Here is a 6,207-nt window from a genome sequence, read left to right as displayed (position 1 = left end):
CAATGTAAAACAGCAAGCGCATTCTATGATCATTCCTAGTAACTAGTAAAATAATTCAATAGATAGCGCTGCAATACACTTTAGAACATTTATTGTACGTCACGCATACTGTAATTAAACAAAAAGCAAATATTTTTTTAGAGTGATTTTAATCTCTCCAAAAATGAAAAAGGATGTTACAAACAGACACGTCCTCATTTATATAAATGCTTAAAACACTAGAAATAATCCGAATGTTATTTGAAAAAGGTATTATTAATTTCAAATAACATTTTACTAAAGCAGGGCTATATTTTTAATACTAAGTTACCCTACCTTCAAAATATATGCATAACAATAAAAATGAAAAATGTAAATGGGTATCAGAACTGAAAAAAAAATTCATTCCGTGCAATCCAGGCATGAATTAAGATTAAGACTTTTTCCACTGTTTTTTAACTGGTACTCAAAAAAAAGGACGACCCAGTCTATTACATACAGCCCTGCTCTTGTTAGTGGACATCATAGTTAAAAAATCATTCATTCCGTGCAATCCAGGCATGAATTAAGACTTTTTCCACTGTTTTTTTAACTGGTACACAGAAAAAAGGACGACCCAGTCTGTTACATACAACCCTGCTCTTATTAGTGGACATCATAGTTAAAAAATCATTCATTTCCTGCAATCCAGGCATGAATTAAGACCTTTTCCACCGTTTTTTTAACTGGTACTTAAAAAATAAGTGGCTAGATCGTACTGAATGAATGAATTTGGAATTTTGATGTCCACTAACAAGAGCAGAACTGTATGTATCATTCTGGGTCGTCCTTTTTTTTTAATATTACTTAAAAAATTAGTGGAAAAAGTATTAATTCACGCATAGAATGTACAAAATAAATGAATTTTGGATTCTAATATCCACATACACGAGCAGGGCTGTATGTAACCCACTGGGTCGTCCTTTTTCTATGTACCAGTTAAAAAAACAGTGGAAAAAGTCTTAATTCATGCCTGAATTACACGAAAGGAATGATTTTTTAACTATGATGTCCAATAACATGGGCAGGGCTGTATGTAACAGACTGGGTCGTCCTTTTTTCTGTGTACCAGTTAAAAAAACAGTGGAAAAAGTCTTAATTCATGCCTAGATTGCACGAAATGAATGATTTTTTAACTATGATGTCCACTAACATGGGCAGGGCTGTATGTAACAGACTGGGTCGTCCTTTTTTCTGTGTACCAGTTAAAAAAACAGTGGAAAAAGTCTTAATTCATGCCTAGATTGCACGAAATGAATGAAATTTAACTATGATGTCCACTAACAAGAGCAGGGCTGTATGTAACAGACTGGGTCGTCCTTTTTTCTGAGTACCAGTTAAAAAAACAGTGGAAAAAGACCTAATTCATGCTGGATTGCACGAAAGGAATGATTTTTGAATTCTAATGTCCACTTGCAAGAACAGAGCTGTATGTTACATACTGGGTCAAAAAACAGTTCTAAAAACATTGGAAATGCCACAACTCTGGCATTTGATCCCATAAAAAGGTATGGATATTACAGACTTAGTCCTTACTTCATGTGCTCATGAAACTCTGGAAATTCTAGACTAGATCATCCGAATAAGATTTATTTCAATCGCAAACAACTATTTATTTAAGAATTTTTTGAATCCGAAATTATGTTTTTTTTTTAATTTTGCTACTTAACAAATGTAAAAAAAGGAAAAAAAAAAGCATATAAAGAATGTCTATTTCCTATCTGAAATGTCTTATAGTGGGCCTCCCCTTAATATTGTTTTTTTTTTGTAAATAATCATATTTATTATCAAGTATTTAAATAAAAGTATACATTTTAACTGCTTTTTTTCAATAGCTTTTAGATTATGACAAAATTTAATGTTATTTTTTGTTCCTAAATCTTTTTATTTTTAATTTATGAAATAGAAGGTAACACTGTGATGTCGGCCAGTTGATGGTTGGTGTTTTGTAGTAGTAGTTGTAGTGGGTAGTGTTGTTTCCATCTTTTTGAAGTTTCTACTATTGTTCAAATATTTATCTTTAAAACATTGTTTTCTTTATTGATTGTGACAGCCTCTTTGTGAATCTTTTTCTCCATACTACACTTTTCATCTAATCGAATGTAGTACAACTTAAAAATAGTAGATCATAAATACGTGCATAATTGGATTGTAATTACTTTTTTAATCAGGTAAAAAGAGCTTGATAATGTTTATAACTTTAAAATATCCAAAGATTTTGATTGTTATTAGTGAGTCTAGTAAGCTTCTTTTTAGTGAAACGTAGTTATAGTGATTGTTTATTTGACAGTAAAGCAGTAATACAAAGTTGCGGAATGAATAATATTTTTTTCTATTCGTTTTTCTAGTTTATTTACATAGAACTGTAATTAGTTTTATTGGTCATACTGACATTTTGGTAATTCGGAAGTTGTATTTAGTCAGTTCTTTGTTAACTTGTAATTATTAAGGTTAACCTACTTAAGTGATTCCTACTGTAAATTTACAGTTTGTTTTATTTTTTTTAGCAGTTAAGTTTTAATCATTTAAATTAAAGAATTTTAGGAGTAAACTGTAAGATTTTATTATCTGTTCATAGAAATGATTATGAAATTACTCTTTTTTCAGCTTGAAATTGTGTTTTTTTCAATTTTGTTCCTTTGCATTAGCGATGATTTTAATGGGATATCAGCTGTGAGATTTGTATTAGAAGTAGCTGTATAGACAGATGCTCAACGAACTAAAAGATCTACATTGGCACCCTTAGTTTCAGTGTTTGTTTTTTAGTAAGCATGAGCGAACTTTTATATATTTGGAATTGGAACTTAGAGTGTGCCTGTAGGTTCAGTGAGACCCTAATAGTTGCATTCTCATTTACTTATGACGGCACTATGGTTATGAAAGAGTATTAGTAAGAAAGTGGTTTCACGTTTGGTGGGAATACTTGAAGAAGTACTATTCCACTTCTCTTTTAGAGGTTCAGTGGGTTATACCAGTATTAGATTAAACCTCTTTTGGTTGCTGAGAATGGGAAATAGTTCCCGTTTATGTTCTATTCCAAACCAGTTTTAATTCACGATCCATAATGATATTTCTTATATTGTAGTTTCTACTTTTAATTAACTGATTTTATTACAAGAAGTTTTCTTATTTTCCAGACATTAAATTAAGACATCGTGGACGAAGATATTGAAGATGAAGGTGGGTCGAATTGTCCGTGTGTCGTTGAAACAAATGATCAAATTGTAGAAACAAATACTGTATCTAATTGCAACGATGAGGCGACGGCGCAGGAGAAAGAGGTTGATCTCAGTGAACTTGGAGCTTCGGGCGTATCACCTCTTATCGAAGATAGACTTTACGTGAACCAAGCCTGTTTAAATAGTAGTCCACATAAAAGTTGTACAACTGATCGTTTAAGACGCGCACAAGGATGGTCATGGTTGCATGCGGAAGTGCATTCAGTGCAACGAGATCCACCTTCAGTTTGGGCTCAACTTTCTTGGAGTGTGGAAGCGCCATCGCAACAGGATTGGATAGGCCTCTATTTTTTACGTAAGTTTGATTAAGTTATCGCTGTAAGTTATAGTAAAATATATTTAGTGATTTGGTTTCTTGTAATAATTGAAGGCTTGATGCCCTTTAGGACACGATTTTGGTTTTAGTGAATGAATTATATGCAATTAAGGGCTCGAGTAACTGCATTAATCTCTTGGAAGGAATCCTACGGAAACATTAGGGCCTCTTACCGTTATCCTAATTTAACAACACGAACTGCAACTCCTCAGTTGTAATAGACCTTAATAGGGGTAGTTACTATTTATACATTAAATGAGGCAATTGCAAACAATCCGTTGGAAGTTGACTATGACTGCTTACTAAAATTTTTATAATGATCTGCTTTAGTTTGTTTAAAAAGTGTGTGAGGCCTTTTAAATGAAGCCAGTGATGTTTTTTTGGTGTTGTTAATAAATTTATAATTCATTTCCTTAGATTAGATCCCAATTTTTGCCTTCCTCTGGGATGGAGTTTCCATTACTGCAATTTCTAAGAAGTGCAGGGCTACAATTGGTTTGATTTCTGAGACAGCCTTTGATCACTGTTGAGTATACTATCTTTGTTCTCAAGAATTGCTGCACTGTAGTACACCATGGACCCAGTAACTTCGTCTTCTCTTTAACCCTGGTTAATCTCGGAGGGGCGTTCATTATCTCTAATGTTGCCCTCTTGAAAAACAGCAACCAGCTTTAGAAGAGCATACGGTTACTTAAATTTTGTAAAAACCAACTCAAATTTAAATATAACTACAAGTCTAGTTTGGTCGGCCCCTCTGCGTAGTGCACAGTGTGAACTACCATAGAAACGCTAAATATTGACTCAACAATTTATGTATTAGCTTACATGGGGAGGGGATTGACGAATAGAATGGTCTACTCCATTTCGAATCAGCGGCAAGTGTAACTTGTAAATTAGAAATTATTTTAAACTCTACTCAACTTTTTAGAGGAACTTGCGTCCCACAATGAAGTAAGAAAGATAAAGGAAACTATTGTTGAAAACTCCAAGAGCCCAGGAAAATCTTATCAATGCAATAGATGGTACAAATTTCTTAAATAAACATCATTTATGGCAGTAATCATGGTCATGGCCGACCTTCGTTTCACCGTTCATGAACATAATATGTAAATATGTATTGTTCGAAATAAACATGCCCTAAATAGAAGAAATTTCGGATTTGAGTTAATTTGTGTAATAAACTACATACTTTGAAAATATAACGGAACATTTCAGAGCGTAGAACATAGTTAATGAAAAATATTTCAACATCCATTTCTAAATAAAAACCTAGCATTGTTGAAATGAGAATTTCACATTGAGATAAAATTTGAAATTAGACAAATTAGCTTTATTTATTAGAGTATTTTATTACATGCTTCATTTTTTTTAAGTTCATATTTAAATTATCCTCCAAATAGTAATAATGGGTTAAAATATCAGAAGGTTATAAACATGAACAGCTACAACGATTTTATGAAATTCCAACAAGAAATTTATGAAAATTGTAATAAATTAAAAATAAAATTTCTTATATTAATATTTGTTTTATGTTCACAATATAAAAATCAAAGATATATAAAGTAAAATATATATTCTATTTAAATTGGCCAGATAACATGATTATTGGCAGTCTCTGTTCCCTGGTGGCAGTTTAGCGAACTATGTCTCTTTTTTCCTATCCGCCTTCGTTTTTACAATTCAATTTTACTATGTTTTGGGTAGTTTTAATTGTGTAATAAGTGTTTTTTTAGTGCAACAAAGAACTAAATAGGTGTTTAATAATTATTAAATTACAATCAACTTGACATAGAATAAGTAACTGCTTTAATAGAATGGTAAGTTTAATTTAATGAATTCTAGCAACTGAATGCCATTTTTAAGTTCTATTTCAAACACTTCTTTAAATTTCACTCTGGAAGATTAGCGTAATTTTTATTTTTATATTCCATGTAAAAGCGTAGAAAACTTTCTTTGGAAAATAAATTCAATGTAAGTTATTTATTAGTTGCAATAAGTAGTAAATTCAATACTTTGCTTTTAAAGAACAATGTAAATGTAAAGTGATTGTTAATATTTTAAATAATTCAAGATGGCTTCTTATTCTTAACTTTGCTTCCCTCTACGATTATTTTAATGTTTAAATTATTTTTTATTTGTTTTTTAAACACCATTTCTAGACTTATTCAGTGTTTTACAGTATAAAAAAAAAAGAGTCATTTAAAATTAAAGATTTAATAAAACATTTTCAAAACATTAAACTTAAAGAATAAATTAGTTGTGTCTAATTATGTCAGGCGGCCATACTTGTTAATGGCTTGAACGTATAATTATGAAAGGTTCTCTTGTATTTCTTATCATCTTGGGTTGGATTATTTTTTTTTCCTGGATCGATGATTCCAGCATTTCCAGTGAATCTTTGAATCCCTTGCTTTGTTCCAGTGAGCACCATATGTACGTTGTGGGTTATTTTTTTAACTTGGTCGTATCTTATTTTAATTTGATATATTAAATCTGTTTTATCTTATTTTTTTTAACGTTTTGCTTTAAAAAAAAGAAGATTACTTATCTCACCCTTAATTTTGATATTTCAGTCTTGTTACCGCAAAAAGGGATGGTATGGTGAGTTTTGTAATTTTTTTTTTTTTTTTTTTT

General features: G+C 31.1%; 1 protein-coding gene across 3 annotated transcripts in view; it reads left to right on the top strand.

Annotated features, from left to right (window-relative positions):
- Positions 1-1,933: 1,933 nt before the first annotated feature.
- Positions 1,934-6,207, top strand: part of Hecw (Hecw ubiquitin protein ligase) — a 204,406-nt gene continuing 200,132 nt past the window's right edge. For 2 of the 3 annotated variants that reach the window (XM_074115243.1, XM_074115239.1), the window contains exons 1-2: positions 1,934-2,189; positions 3,156-3,552. The gene's annotated coding sequence lies outside the window, so the exon portion shown is untranslated. Of the gene's footprint in view, positions 2,190-3,155; positions 3,553-5,238; positions 5,391-6,207 lie in introns of those variants that run through there. The other variant, XM_074115242.1, reaches the window with a different exon arrangement.

This window comes from Rhodnius prolixus, unplaced genomic scaffold, assembly GCF_049639745.1.
Source record: "Rhodnius prolixus isolate KJV_2025 unplaced genomic scaffold, Rpr scaffold_7, whole genome shotgun sequence".
NCBI lineage: Eukaryota > Metazoa > Arthropoda > Insecta > Hemiptera > Reduviidae > Rhodnius > Rhodnius prolixus.
The sequence above is the reverse complement of the archived record's forward strand: the minus strand, read 5'-3'. Positions and strand labels throughout refer to the sequence as shown.